A 15,918-nucleotide genomic window follows, 5' to 3' on the forward strand; every position below is an offset into this window, starting at 1 on the left:
ACACCATAAGGTCTTCACCACCCACATAAGAGCACATACATCCCTGCCAGGGCCTATGGCACAGGGGAATGCGGCTGCTGACACTGCCACTCGCCCGTTATGGATTTTTACCTTACTAACACCAATCGAGCGAGCCCGTGCCTTCCATGATAAGTTTCATGTCAATGCCAGGACACTAGCAAACCATTTCCATGTTTCCAGAGCAGATGCACGAGATATCGTGCGACTATGTGACTCCTGTGCCACATACAAACCTGCCATACCGATGGGAGTAAACCCTCGAGGTTTGATCCCTGGTGATGTTTGGCAGATGGACATCACACATATACAGGAGTTTGGGACTCTTAAATATGTTCATGTTTCCACAGACACCTGTTCTCACGTCATATTTGCAACAGCAGAAACAGGTAAAAAAGTGTCTAATGTGATCAATCATTGCCTGGCGGCTTGGGCCGCATGGGGCAAACCAAAAATATTAAAAACTCATAATGGACCAGCCTATATAGGCAAAGCCTTCAATGAGTTCTGCAAAATGATGGAGGTTCAATTAAAACATGGTATCCCATACAATCCCCAAGGTCAAGGAATCATTGAGAGGGCTCATAGAAGCCTCAAAGAAATTTTACAAAAACAAAAAGGGGGAGTAGGCCAAGGCCTGGCCCCAAAGGCACGATTATCCATGGCACTATTCACACACAATTTTTTAAATTTAAATAATGATAATTGCTCCCCAGCCGTGGAGCACTGCAACCCTTCCCCCAACCATAAAGGGTGGGTGAAGTGGAAAGATGTCCTGACAGGACAATGGATGGGCCCGGATCCAGTGGTCAGCTGGAACCGAGGCGCGGTTTGTGTTTTCCCACAGGAACCGGGACGAGAACCACTGTGGATACCGGAGAGACTGACACGGGCAACAAAGCCCTCGACTGAAGATCAGACCTGCCCTACCGGAGATCCATCACAGACCAACCAACAAGATGAATAGAAATAGCGGTAGCCCGAAATGGACAAAAAGATCCTCAGGCATATGCATGGCTTGCTCAATTGGCCCACGACTGAGTCTAGATATGGCAGGCATCCCTCATTCTCCTCCATAAGGTGACAATACACAGCAGGGTAGGTGAGTCAATGACGGGTAAGAGCGTGCCTCCCCAGCACGACTCAACCTAAGCCAGGCCCTACCCCATCCTGCACGTAAGCCGCTGGACTGTTAGATGCTGCCCAGGTCTAAATTTCTCTCCGAGGGGATTTCTTTACGGAGAGGAAATGAGTGCAAGCTTGTGTGCATCCAGGTTCCGTCCAGTTTGTGCCTGGCCCTAGAAAAAGGACGAGGGCCTCAGGGCCTTGGCAGACCATGGGACGGCCGACCAGGGTCTAAGCCAAGGACCTACGGTGGGCCTACGCATAGGGCATAAGCCTCTGCACCCAGTCCAGGAAGGGCTACGATGCGCACATTCATAAAAAATAAAAAAGGGGGAGATGTTGGGAGCCGCAGCCCCGAGCCCGGTCGCCTCACTTGGCGGACGTGAGGCCTGTAGTAAAGAGCAAAGCCTGAGGTAGATTACCCCTCCCATCGAGCACGTTAGTTTCCTGTTTACCGCGTAAGCAACCCGCTCAACAATATAGTCTGCCTGGCAACTGATGATGTTAGCCAATCAGCTTGCCTTGCTTACTTTAACATGATTGGACACTGTATCCGTATATATACTGGTGCCACCCCTGGGGGGGAAGAAGAAGCCCGGAAGTAGAAGCCCAGAAGGAGCCGCGGAGAGCGGACCGGTAGAGGCTTCGGAGCGAAGCCCAGAAGGAGCCGCGGGGAGCGGACCAGAGGAGGCTTCGGCTGGGAGCGATCCCAGGGCAGGCTGTACGGAGAAGGAAAATAAAAGAAAAGGTTGTCCACTGCCAGACTTTGTCGTGTGTCCTTCCTGCCGGCCAGGAGCGACATCGACAGAAGAAGAAGAAATCTACTTTCTAGAGTTACTTGAAGATTAGAGCCTATGATTTTGAACAGCATTAGGAGCCACATCTGTCTCATTGAACACTAACTTCTGGGCACACTGTTATGGTGCTGTGCATGTGTGGATCTCAGCAGTGCATCATTCAAAGTTTCTTTCAAATCTGACAGTGACATTTTATACACCCAGCCACTGCCCTAGTCCCAGCCACCATCTTGTACCTGGTTTATTCTACTTGTCACCAAACTCATCTCCTTTCTTCTGTTCTTGCCTTCTTTAGATGGTCGTCTGTGCTGTCTCAAATACATTTATAGAGATCCATAATTTCATTTTGTTTGTGGAGACTTCAGTTCTTAATCAGCTGGCTCTGAGGCGGGGTGGCATGGACCTGAACAACTCTTCAAGGAAGCAGCCAGCAAAAACAGCCAGAGCAAAAGGTGGGGGAGAGCAAGCCTCTTTTCCTCCCTGTACACAGGCTACCCCTATGCCAGGGCAGGTGTAGCACTCATAAAATCTCCTGCTCTAAATAGGCCTTATAATATTTTTAAAGATTTGGGTCCTTAATTATATAAATATGCTTCATTTTTTCTTTTTCTTTCTATTTGCCTCCTCCTTGTTTCTCTGCTTCCTCCACTAACCCTACACTTCTCTGTCTTGTCAGCTTAGGCACAGTTGCTGGTAACTTATGGGTGAGTTTTGTTTCTGAACTGAATAAGTATACTGTACTAGCTTTTCAACATGAAGAATTTAACCCATTTTCCTTGAAATATATGATATTCTTGATCTTTATCTCATTTTTATGTTTTTGTCAGCTTTGTCTCTTTACAAAGGACTACATTTTTTTTTTTTTAAATAAGAGACAAGCTCTTACTATATTACTCAAGCTGGCCTTGAATTTATGATCCTGCTGTCTGGGCCTCCTGAATAGCAGAAAACCCAATAAACTATTTTATTCTTATCTGTATATTAGCTACTTCTTAACAGACTGCCTTAAAATTAAGTGGCTTAAAAATAACGAACATTTAACTCAGGTCCAATGGCTCAGCAGTTTGAGGGGAGCTTTGGTGATGGGGCAGCTGAGCCGTTCTTCTCTGGGAGCTGGATGATTGTCAGCCAGGGTGATGCGTGCCATTGAGCAGACTTAGACTCACAATGGCTTGGCAGGATCAGGAAAGAAAGACAAAGAGTGGAGCCTTGGGTAGTGGAGAACAATTTTTTGTGAATCTACTTTCAGGGATCAGAACTGGGCCTTACTTAAGGAACATTTCCTACCTTTGTGTGAGGGACCTAGGAACATTTGCACGGCTGAATTTCAGAGCATCTTCAGACTGTGACTGTTCCATGCCATCAGTCCTTCCCTTTTGGAACGTGAGTGTCTGTTGTGCTTTCCTGTCGTGCCTCTCCATTGTTCATTAGGTGTGTAGGGGACAGATGCTGTCTTTTACATCAGAGGCCCCCAGGTTCAGAAGAATTACATTCAGAAAAAGTATAGATCAGAGACTGAGCTATGAGTAAAAGACTGTGATTAGATTACACTTGGAATGTTTCAGGAGGAAGTGAGTATATTTTGCCTGTGCGAAGGATGTGAATAATTATGGCCAGACATCAGGCTATGGTAGAATGTTTGCAATGATAACCACAATTACTTCTCTCTGGGCTCCATGAACCTTTGCTATGTCAGTTTATGCTTTTTTTTTTTTTTTTTTGTCTTTTTCATTTTTATCGGTACCAGGGATCGAACTCACGACTGCCTGCTCGTAAGGCAGGCGCTTATGCCGCTGAGCTAAATCTCCAGCCCCAAGTTTGTGCAATTTTTTATTAGCAGTCATATCCAGCTTTTCCAACCCACGAGCCCGGCCTGGCTTTGCGATTTGCTTTGCTAACAAGGTGGGATAAATGTAAATCAGGTTCTGAGAATCTCACTCAGGAGGTCTTGTGTGTAGTTCCAGTCGCTATTTTAGGAACTTCCTCCATAGCTCGGTGGAAAAGTCCAGGCTATTGTGCTGGTACACGAATGCACATGGATCAAAGGCAAGTTGCTCATCTTAAATGGCTTCTTCCCTCACCAGGCTGGCAGGTGACCTCAGCTGCATTAGTGAGGCCACTTGAGAGCAGCACGACTGTCTGGCTGGCTGAATACTATCAAATTGCTTACCAGAGACTACAAAAATTGCTGTCGTTTAAGCCCAATACATTTTGGTGTGGTTTGTTAATTTAATTGGTTTGTAAAAGTTAATTCATAAACTCCTCTGCCGGTTTTCTAGCACATTCTTAATAACTTTTAAGAACATGATGTTTTCATCATATTCCAAAAAAATGAAATCACTTACTGTGAATGAAGAATCTGCACACATTTATTTTTAATGTCACATTAATATAATTTTCTTTCCAAATTTTATCCCACATAGCGAACTGATATCAATATCTCTTTCACAAACCTTTTGTGTCTTGTCTTTCTTCCTGTTAATTTTTTTTAAATAAATGTTTTCATCACTCATTAATTTGGGTAGCTTATTTTCAGAAAAAATTTTTTAAAGAGAAGAATTAATGGTCTGCTTATTCCCCCCCCCCCAACTTTTCTTTCACCTCAGAATGACTTTTGGGGGTTTTTACACACAACTTTAGAACACATCTACTTTTCTTTAAAACTCTGGGGTCATTTGGAGAAGAGTGGGTTTTATTTTTAAAATATCAGTTCCATGGGGTCTCTTCATTGATGATTGCTTGGACTCCATTTATTCTTATTGCCCTTGAGAGCCCTTATTTTATGTTGTACCTCTTCCCCCTTCTTTCCTTTTTAAAAACTGTGGACACTCTTCTGTGAGTTTGACTTTTTGAGATTCTATGTGTCAGATCATGAGGTAGTAAATATCTATTTTCTTAAGTTGGATTCTCTCTCTACTATCTTTGCATTAACGTTTTTCCAACTTTTTTGCACATATTCTCATTCTCAGCTTCTTCGGTTTTTCTTCTGAACAAATGACTCAAATGTTAGTTTATTATCTCAGTGTGTGAGTCAGAAATCTCAGCACGTTTAGTCATCCTTCCACATCAGGGTTTCCCTGGAGGTGTAATCTACTTGTCAGCTAGAGTTGCCTTCTCACCAGTGCCCCCTGCTTCCAGTCTCAGGCCCCTGATTGCTGCTGGGATTCAGTTCCTCCTGCGCTGAAAGCTCTGTTTCTTCCCCTGTGGGCAATTTACAGTAAGGTAGCTGTCTTTCTTCAGAGAAAGTGAGAGAGCAGAGGAGTGGGTGTCCAGATAGAGCCAAGGTCTCTTAGTAACTCAACCAATGAAGTGACATCTCATGCTTTGATTGTATTTTATTTGCTACTCATGAGTCACTAAATTTAGGCTGCGGTCAAGGGGAAAGGATTGTGCAAATAATAATAATAACAAGGGGCACACTCCACGGGCCCACTTTGGAGACTGCTTATTACAGGAGGTTCTCTCAGTCACGTGTTACTCAATCCTCATTGTCTTTGCCTCCCATATTTAGTCAGATATAATTTTATTTTTGTTTTCTTTTGATTATGATTAGATCTTAAATAATACCGCCCGCTCTTCCTCTATCCAGGTTTCACATTCAAGGATTGAAGCAACAATGGATGGAAATGTTTTTTGGGTCAAAAAAGCATCTGTACTGAACATGTGCAGACTAGTTTTTCTCTGTCATTATCTCTTAAACAATAATGCACAACTATTACATAGCATTGGTATTATATTAAGTAGTATAAATAATCAGAGAGGATTTAAAGTATAAACCAAGATGTGTGTACTTTATGCCAGTTATTTTTACTTGTCGCTGAGACAAATACTTGATGCCCAAAGTTGGGAAAGGAAAGGTTCATTTCTTATAGTTTTTGGAGGTTTCAGTCCATACTCAGTTGGCTCTAAGGCAGGGTGGCTTGGCAGGGCTGCAGTCATGGCAGCTGCAAACAGCAAGGTGGAAACCAGCAAGAGAGAGAGACATACCTTCTTCCTGCCATTACATTGTATGCTGACTCCACCCCTATGTGAGTGTAGCACTGACATCATCAACCCAAACTCTAGACAGTGAGCCAATCACAAATGCATAATGCAAACCCATGAGGCCTGGGGGCCACTGCCATACACCATGATACTTTATATGCAAATACTGTATCAACTTATGTAATGGATTTGAGCATTAGGAGATTGGGGTGTGTGGCGAGGAAGGGGAGTTTGAGGAGTGATTCCTGAAGCAGCCCCTTGTAGATATTGAAGGATGGGTCTTTCTGAATTTCATTTTGTACTGTATTACTTTGAAATAGTTCTCCAGATGGTAGTATCCTAATACTTCCACTGGGTCTTACCCTTCATCTCTTCACCTAAGTACAAATGATAAATTACAATATAGGCATTATGAAGGGTCATAGGAATGTATGTTGTGTTTCAGAATTTAAAGTAAACACCTGTGATTCATCAATAAATCAATAAATAGATTAACATGGAATGAGTATGTAAATATCATTTGTTACAGAAATTACTCAGGGAAATTTACCATTTCTTTGACATATTTTACTCTACTCTCCTCCCCCCCACAAAGAAACCCTATTGTTGAATGTTGAAGCTTCTGGTTTCCTTTGTATCACTCAACATCTCTCTAATTTTCACTGCTTATTTTCTATTTGTTTTGCTTGTTCTTTATGCTAGAAATTTTCTCTGCATTATGTTCAGACTTTCTCATGTATTTCAACAATGTATTTCATTTCTGAAATCTACACCTATTCCACGAACCTATATTAGGTTAAACTTACTAAACAGTTGAGAAAATACAGACGTATCAATTCTTCTGATTTCAGTTTAGTCAAATGATAAAAAAGACAAAAAAAGTGTCCATTTTGTGTTGGCCCTTTTGTGTGCTAGAATAATTTCATCACAGTTTCAAATATCAAGCTCATTTTTTATATCCCACAAGAGGGATTTAGAGTTTCAGAGCTTTTCTCTATGTGCTTTCTTTGCACATTATCTTGGCTTAAATTATCACATTCATGCTAATGTATACTAACTAAGTCTAAAATTTTTGCCTTTATCATCTAGTCTGGCTACAGTCTGAGTCTTCTCACTGATGCTAGACTCTCCACTGCCCATCTTGGTCCTTAAATTTTGATTTGTTCCCAGCTAGACTCACTATTCTCCGTGTCATCTTAGGTCAAAACCTTGTGAGTCAGCATGACCTTTTTTTCATCAGCATAATATTTAAAGAGTGCAAATTTAGACTTATAATATAACATTCTTTCATTTTCTGTAATGAAAGCATGATTACATTTTTAACCTCATGCTTCAAAAATAATTCTAATAATTTCCAGGAAAATGTAACCAAGTGAATGATTTCTAGGTTATTAAACAATAATACTCAAAGATTTGTTAGTCATTTATATTTAACATTATGTATTTAGACAGTGATGCATATATACATGCATAACTACTTTTTTTGTTGTTGTTGTTACCAGGAAACAAACTCAGAACCTTGCACTTGGCAGACAGGCTCTGTACCAATGAGCTATATCCCTGACCCCATAAATACTTACACATTTAATGTTTTTTCTCTTTTCAGTGCAAACGTGCAGTGTTGGCGGGGAGGGAGCCCTTTCTTAGTCTCGATCTGCTCGTAATGCTGAAGGCTGAGATGCATAATCCTCTAGTTATTATTCTTAATTTGTAGCATCAGTTCTTCTGTTGAGATGTCTTTGGTTTCTACCACATGTGGGGACTGAAAGTTGATGTCACTTTCTTTTACCACCATTCTTCATCATCACACGTGATGCTTCTTTGAGCCACCAACTCTCTCAGTTAACTCCTTCTGTTTAAGGGCCTTTCTGCAGAGCTGCTGAGATATTGGTCCATCATTAAGACCTGTGTGCTTGAGATCTTGTGAACCGTGATGCTAGCCAGTGGGCAAGAAGGATTCACTCATTTACTGTATTCTTGGACTCATGGGATTTGAAAAAGAGACACGTACATTCTTCTGACTCTTTTTGATTCACATAGCTTAGGAATATAGAAGAGACAGAGGACTGAGGATGGGCATAGCTGAAGTCCTTACTATGAGTGTCTAAGCTTTCTTCATGCTTAATTTCCTTCTTTTTTTGGGGGGGGGGGATAGGAGGACCATAGAAAAGAAAATATTTCTTTTTTTTCCTCTTTTTCATTTTTTTTTTTTTTTTGAGACAGGGTCATGCTGTGAATTACAGGCTGGTTTTGAACTCACTTTGTAGTTGGGTTGGCCTTGAACTTATGGAGAGCCACTTGCCTCAGTCTCCCGAGTGCTGGCATTACAGGTGTGAACCACCACACCTGAAGAGAAAGCTGTCTTAATAATTTTCCTTGAGAATCTTTTGTTACATATTCAATGTAACTTCATTTTCATAATAATACATTTAAAGTAGAGGATTTGATGTTTTTCTCTTGGGTTCCTTTTTGACATCCCAAATGGACCAGAGCCTGAGGGATAATGGAATTATGAAGAAATATATCAATTAGTACTTTATGTTATGTAATAAACGTGGGCTTATCTTTAATTTATTTCTCTTTTTGGCTCCAATAAACAAAATCCATGACCTCTGTCTTTTTGAAAATACCTTTTCTTATTGGTGCCTTTCTACTCTTGACAGCTACTGCCTTGATAAAGACCCCATTAAATATCAGAATTATCCAAATTAGTCTCTTAGCAGACTTCCTCGACACAAGTCTCTTGCAATTTGAATTTGTCTATCTGCAATATTGTTTCTGGAATATATTACTTTTATCATTTTACTCTTCTATTCAAAAAAATTTACCATGGTTGCCCACTGGTTGAAATTCAAGCAAATTACTTAACTTCTGGGATGACTGTACTAGGAGTTCATTTTATCCATAAAACCTTATTTTCTACTAGTTTCAGAAAGACACTTTTCATCCGGGTTTCTTCCCTTTCTTTCTTTGTCTATTTTTTTCTGTCTTTTTGAGACAGGGTCTCACTCTGCAGTTTAGGTTGGTCTCAAACGCATCACCATCCTCTTGTCTCAGCCTCATGAGTGTTGGTATTACAAGCCACCACGCCTAGTTTTTAAAATCCGTTTATGAATCACTTTGTTTTACTCTTGAAATAAGGCACAGTTGAATTAATGATAATTTTTGCCAGTAATATTATCCCTTTCATTTCTTGTTACTATAATTCTACCCCACCCCCAAGAATCAGCTCAAGCCTTGCTCTTTTCTCACACTTTATTTAGTGTGGGATATTTACATTAGTCTCTTTGACCTTGAATCAGTGGTTCCCAAATATTCAAGGAGAATAGAATCATCTGGAGGTAGAGGTGAATTTAAAAATTGAGAATTCCCAGTCCCAGAGCTAGGAGCCTAACCAGCAGCATATTTGAAGATACCAAAATGTGTTAGCCAGACAGTAGTTACTGGAACAAAATATCTGATACACACAACTTTAAGGGGAGGGGTTTGTTTGGTTCATGTTTTCAGAGATTTGAGTTCAAGGTCAGCTGACTCCAGGGCAGAAACCTCCGGGCAGAAGGGCATGATAGAGCAGGGCTCTTACCCTCAGGACGACTGAGAAGCAGAGAGAAGGGAAGAACCAAGGAGCTCTGGAAGAAAGACCCTTCAAGGTTGTACTGCCAATGACCTACTTCCTCCAACGGCACATTCAGCTATGAATCTGTCGTAGTTTAATCCATCGATGGGGTTAGCACCCTTCCATCCAATCACCTCTCTAGGTTTCTCTTAATTCAGTCAAGCTGACATTCAAGATTATTGATCCACCTAGTGATTTCAGTGTGCAGTGAAGTTAGCTTTACCCCCCTTTTTTCTATGGTAGTGTGATTTAGCTATACCATGACTTTACGCTTGGTTATATTTAGTCTAACTACGGGATCCAATTATTTTGGTTCTCATCCAGAGGGTAACATGGCAATGGAAAGAAAATACCAGGTACTCTGGTGACTGAACCATAGACTGTAGTGTTCTCTACTCAGATCTACTTGTGTCCCTACTACCAAGGTGTAGTTTTCACAGCAGTTCCTGACGTTATATGTTTGGGGGGAGGTGGCCTCCTCACAACAACCAATTTTCCACCAACTTGGCATCCTACAACACCTCACTTCTGACATTAGTCAGAGCTATCACAGACCCCTTAAGCATTCAGACCCACACCCCGTGCTTCACTGCTTGGTCACTGTTTCTGCACATCTGACTCACTGTAGATCAGAAGTTCCCTTGACCCACTTTGGGTTCAGAGATTTGGCAGAACAGTTTCCAGAACTCAGGAAGCCTCTTTGTGTACTCTTACATGCTTATGATAAGGACTAGCAAAAAGCATACAGATGAATAGGCATTTATAAGGCAAGATATGGGGGGCGATGTGTAGGGCTCTCAAGCCCTCTCTGAATGTCACTCTCCTAAGAATTCAGTGTGCTCACCAACCTGGAAGCTCTCTGAATGCCACTGATTCATCTTTTCATAGATTTTTCATGCCCTTTCTTAGGCATTAATTTTTTGTCCCTCTCTCTTCCCTGAAGTGTGGTGGAGGCAGGATGGAGGGAAGGGTTGGGGATGGGGCTGAACATTGGAACTTCTAGTCACCTAGTAGTCCTATCTGGGGACTCATCAAGAGTCAGTTTATTAGCATAAGCTCAAGGAAGACATTATGAGTAACAGAAGGTGCTCTTGTCATACCCTTCATTCAATAAATTCCGTGGGTTATAGAAACTCTTTTCCAGGAATGTAAGGTGAAGACCAAATATATTTCTTACATATAAATGCTTTTGCCTATTTGTTCACCCATCCTGCAGTCCTGTCACCTGTGTACATTCTTTGGCCAACCTTGGGATCCTTTCTTAATGATAATGTGTTTGGGAGCTCAGCTCCTTTACTTCTCAAAAAGAAAAGTTTCCTGCAGAAACTTGTAGTTCCCTGTGGAAACAGGCTGAAGTCACGGACTTGGTTTGAAGCACTCCCTTACTTCGCTTAATTCCTCTTCTGGTTCACCTCTCCTTCTGTTTCTCCTGAGGGCATCTTCTTAATAAATCACTTACTCGAGAACCTTCAATTCGAAGTCTGCCTTTTGGAAACCCAACCTAAGATCTTATCTCTCTGTCAAAGAATTGCACTGAGCACATATGAAACTCAGTGCAGATTTATTAATATAGGGATTCTTGAAATAAGAAATAGAAATACAATTTAATAAAACCTTGGTTGAAGGTGCTGAAATACATATAATATATTTAAGGGTTCTCAATAGAATTGCATATACTTTCTTAAATGTAATTTAAAAATCTTGGAGAGTGAAATAATTGACTAGGTAAAATTTTATCAACAGTGATTATTATAAAAAACTTAGATATAGTTTAAGATCAAACCATAGCGTGAAGGAAATTGCCTTTTATTGTTTTACCACAATTGAACAACATGATGGGAGACTATATTTAATTTCACATGACAGGAATGGTCACAGGACAAAACTGCAGATTTAAAGATCTTGACTGCTACATTTTGAGATTCTAGAATCAGCTAGTTCACCCGATGAAATGGAGTAAGTAAACAGACAGAAGAGGTCAGTTGACAAAGAAGGGCTGAAAAAGTAGAAACAAAGAACAAAATAAATATTAGTCGTTTTATAGTTTTCTTTTAAAGTGGAAAGAGGAAAACAGAACAATAGGAGAATAACTGATTGGATAATAAATATGGGGTCACTTCAAGTTCCTTTTCAGTAAGGATTAAAGCAGAGAGAACTTCATTATCATGTTAATTGAAACTGGCCCGTTTAGAAATCTTGACTGGTAGCGCCCCCTTGAAGGTCAGGTCGGACAACAACTTAGTTTCAGTGTGCTTGGTGGTGTGGAACTTTAAAAAGGATCTCTCCGTTTTTATTTTTAGCCTCGTTTGTTTTATACAGTCCAAAAGGTATGTTTCTTTTACACGTGCTTTCTTCGTGAACTGCAACTGCTGATTAGAACACAAAAATGAAAGCAAGTAAGTGCTAATTGATTCTATGGTCCTTTCACTGGACTCCAGATTTTGGACAAGGGTTCAAAGAAATGTAGTGATTTAGGTACAAGAGATAAACACGTGCAGTATAAATCACTCAAGCCACTTTTCCTGTTTTCTTTTTCTGGAACACTGTCCTAGGCCTGGTGATTTTTAACCCTTTCTTCCCTGCCGTGTGTCACAGAGGAACGCAGTCATTCAAAGGCAAAAGCATCTATTGTAGGTTCTCCAAGTCAATTAGTTTCCTGCTGGTTTGAGCCCATTCCTACCCCGCTCTTTTGCCTGATGTGGTGGTAGTGCACCATCTCCACAGCCCCAGCTCCCATTCTTACCTAGCAGTCCTGTCTGTGGTCCAGCTTCCACTGAGTGGCCCTACGTTCTGCATCTGTGGCATGGGAGTGACTTTCTGCTGTCACTGATTTGATCTTCCATTCTCCCAATAGGGTCTTATTTAATATGATTTAGTAGATTTAGGCTACGGGCAGGCAGATTACAAAGAAAGAACTGGGAAGAGAAAGGGAGTCCCAAATCCTATGGATGCTCAGGGGCAGGGGATCAGTATCCCTCTTTCCAAAGACTGGGGAAGCCACTGAAGAAAGGAAGTCACTGTTTTATTTCTCAGCTGGACGTCTGGTCTCCTAAGCCAGTGGCTGTCTGAGCCAGGGAAAAGAAGCCAATGTGGAGATGCCAGGGAGAGAGGGACCAGTCACAGAACGGACAGTGTTGTGGACACAGAGGAATGAGTCTACACACAAGAAGTCCTGCTCACTGATGGAAGAGACCTGGGTAGAAAGAAACTAGCAAGGGGGCAGGAAAGGAGGAGAGGGATAAGACTCCTTAGCATCTTGGAGCTGTTGTTCCAAGAGAGCCTGTTCAGGGCTGTCTGAACTGACCATTGCCCCTAAGATAACCTGCATTTTAGGCACCTGCCACACAGAGGACAGCTGATGGAAGTTGGCATTGTGCAGGTAAGCATTAAAACTAACAAAGAGTCTTAGCACAAAGCGAGTTGGGTGCACCCTGCTTTGTTTCTTCTCCTTGGATCCCCCTATATCTCTTTTAATAAGGTACATTTTTGCTGAGAGTGAAGACTGCAGGCAGAAATTGAACAAATATCCCCTCTCTGATGTGCGTGGGCTAAGAAGTGTCAGACTTGGTGTTTTTTCAGATTTTGAAGTATTTGCATATATGAAGTATATTGGAGATGAACTCCACACCTGTGCACAACATTCACTTACGTTTCACGTACAGCTTATACATATGTATATAGCCTGATGATAACTTCATATAATATTAAAAATTATTTTGCCTGAGATCCATCATATAAATTCAAGTGTGGAATTTTCCACTTGTGATATCATGTTGGTGCTGAAAAAGCTATGGATTTTGGAACAATTCTGCTTTTAAATTTTGGGTTTGGGGCACTCAGCCCGTACTGTGATGGTGGACTTAGAGGAGTGGAGACACCCAGACCTGTTAGGTCACCTGTGTCACCTCAGATGGTAAGATTTGTATCAAGCAAAAGGGGAAAAGATCGCAGTGGAATCTGCCTAACAAATATTCTGAGTCAGAAAAGCAGAAACAATCACGTGATTAGAAAAATTTAATAGGCTTAATATTTCACTAAGCTCAAATTGTTCAGTAAGACAGGTACTCTTAACCATCAGTTCACCTAGAACAGTTTCCCACACATTTTGTAGGCTACTAAAACAGATTTTAGACATTGTGATTTTTTTTTTTCCTTTTCTGATCTCTCCTGAGAGCCAGGAACAGAAATTCCTCCTCGCACTGTCTTCTGGACTCTAGAACAGAGAATGGAGAATTCTCAACTTACTCAACTATTTACAAGGTATGTGATTATCTGAGTGTGTGGTTAATCCTATTACCTTCCTGTAAAATATGAGATTTGCTCTTCTACATTAATATAATTATTTGCAGCTGTTGTAAGGATGTTTGAGGCTTCTGTATACACATACAGCATGTAAAGACAGTAGGTTTTGATGTAACATATTTTTCTTACTTTTAGTACCTAGACTAAGCATGGAAAAATTACTTGCCCATTTCTCAGAGTGTACAGGTTCCTCAGCGGTTGGATTTGCTGGTCTCACCAAATGTATTATGAGTGATTAAAAGAATGTCTTTCACATAATAGTAGTTTAATTATTTTGCTTACTTGTCCTTCTACATTATTCCTCAATTAGCAAATGATGTGGCCGCATGTCAAAAATAAATAAATCCATCACCTCCATTTTGCGCTTTGATGTAAAACAAAATCCCTCAAATGCCCACTAGATGGTGCTATCAGAATGCAAACTATTTATCTTTGGTCACAGTACATCTCTATAAAATTTTCATTTTGAAACCCATCCCTGCATGTTATTTTGACTGGTGGAGCAGGTCTGCTTCCAACCAAATGAATGGATTAGGATGATTTAGTATTTAGGTAAAAGATTATGTAATGTTTCCCAGAAGTCCCTAGAGGAGTCTAAGCCAAACAATGATGAAGTGTTTTCTGTCCAGTCCTCATTCAAACCACATCTTCTTGCCTGGCATTTTTAAATTTTCTTAAGCTACTCTAAAGCCATCTAGGAGAAATCTCATAGTGACAGCATCTTTTGACTCTGATCACAACGAACATCTATGGCTTCTTCACCTAGTCTCGCCTCCTGAGCTCAGAGCAGATTACTGTTAATAATTACCTAATTTTTGACAATTTACCCAGGGATCCTAAAAATACAGTCGCTGGGCCAGGAACATTACCAGAGAACTTGTTAGCACTGAAGATTGTCAAGCTCCATCCTGGCATTACTGAATTATAAATTCTACGAGCAAGACGCAGCCACCAGCATTTGTACGAGGCTTTTGGGTGATTACTGTGTGCATGAAACACCCACTGTTTATATCCCTCCCAATGACAAACACACCTTATTCCGTATGGACCTACCTCTTTCCCCAAAGCCCTTTAAAAAGCACAAAGGCCGCAGGTGGGTCAAAGGAATCTGTGAAGGCCAGCATGTGTTCCTCTTGCCCTGCGCAGTGGGTTGGTTCTGTCCTGTGTTGGGTTCTGGCTGTCGCCACGGAGCCTCCAATGCAGAACACAGTGGTTCCTGTGTGCACCGTGCACACGGAGTAGGAGCCTGATTAGTCATTCACATCTCTTTGGGAGGAAAAGTGAGATGCCCGAGAAAGCAGCCAGATGGCAGCCTCGTTCCTAAGTTTAGGGTTTGCATTACTGAAAGGCAGCTCTATTGGCCTTTCACGGTAGCCAAAGAAAAGGATTCTAACAGCAACGGTCATTTATTGGTGAGGCTGTCTCTTTCTCTTTTGCAGTAGGAGCCAGAACCCACAGAGAGAAAAAGGGAGAGGAGCCACCTGTTGATTAATAGGTCAGAAAGCGACTATCAAGCATGGGACCCACTGTTGTTCACATTTCCCGGGTAACACAGAAGATGCTACCAAGCTGCCGTGCTAGTTAAGATGCCCAGCAAATGCTCAAGCCATTCGGAGGAGCACTGGACTAGCTGTCTCTTACCCTCTGACTAACACTAATTACCTGTGCATGTGAATCACCCGGGGCGCTTTGGAATCTCTCAGGCTGCATGACACGTGGATCTCATTGGAATCTTGGGGGGTAGCTCCAGGGTATCAACCTAGGTTTAAATCATCCCCGTGATTTCCATAGAATTCTAGGGCTTCAACACTGCATTGAAGACATTGGGTCGAATCTAAAGCAAAGTGGTTTTCAGCTGAGAAAGCTTTATTTTATTCTGTTTCTTACCCTCGTGTAAATTTCATCAATGGCCTTTATCATCTTGGTCATTTTGGTTATTTATAATGTAGAGATTCTTGTTGTATGACAGGCATCCTTTCCTCGCTCGCCCACCATCTCCTCCTTTTTCCCTCTCCAATTTCTTGTGCTATTTTTTTCCTGTTCTTTTTAAGAAATGAAGACTGAAAATCTAAAACT

At 41.3% G+C, this 15,918-nt stretch overlaps 1 long non-coding RNA gene across 1 annotated transcript; it reads right to left on the bottom strand.

The window, feature by feature from the left end:
* Positions 1 to 11,330: 11,330 nt before the first annotated feature.
* Positions 11,331 to 15,227, bottom strand: LOC101789291 (uncharacterized). Its single transcript, XR_216462.3, has 2 exons — positions 14,896 to 15,227; positions 11,331 to 11,536 (listed from the first exon to the last, which is right to left on the bottom strand). It is a non-coding gene; the product is annotated as an uncharacterized LOC101789291 (long non-coding RNA).
* Positions 15,228 to 15,918: the final 691 nt, after the last annotated feature.

Source organism: Cavia porcellus, unplaced genomic scaffold (genome assembly GCF_034190915.1).
Source record: "Cavia porcellus strain 051 isolate PalLab524CR breed Dunkin Hartley unplaced genomic scaffold, mCavPor4.1 scaffold_12, whole genome shotgun sequence".
In the NCBI taxonomy this organism is placed as follows: domain Eukaryota; kingdom Metazoa; phylum Chordata; class Mammalia; order Rodentia; family Caviidae; genus Cavia; species Cavia porcellus.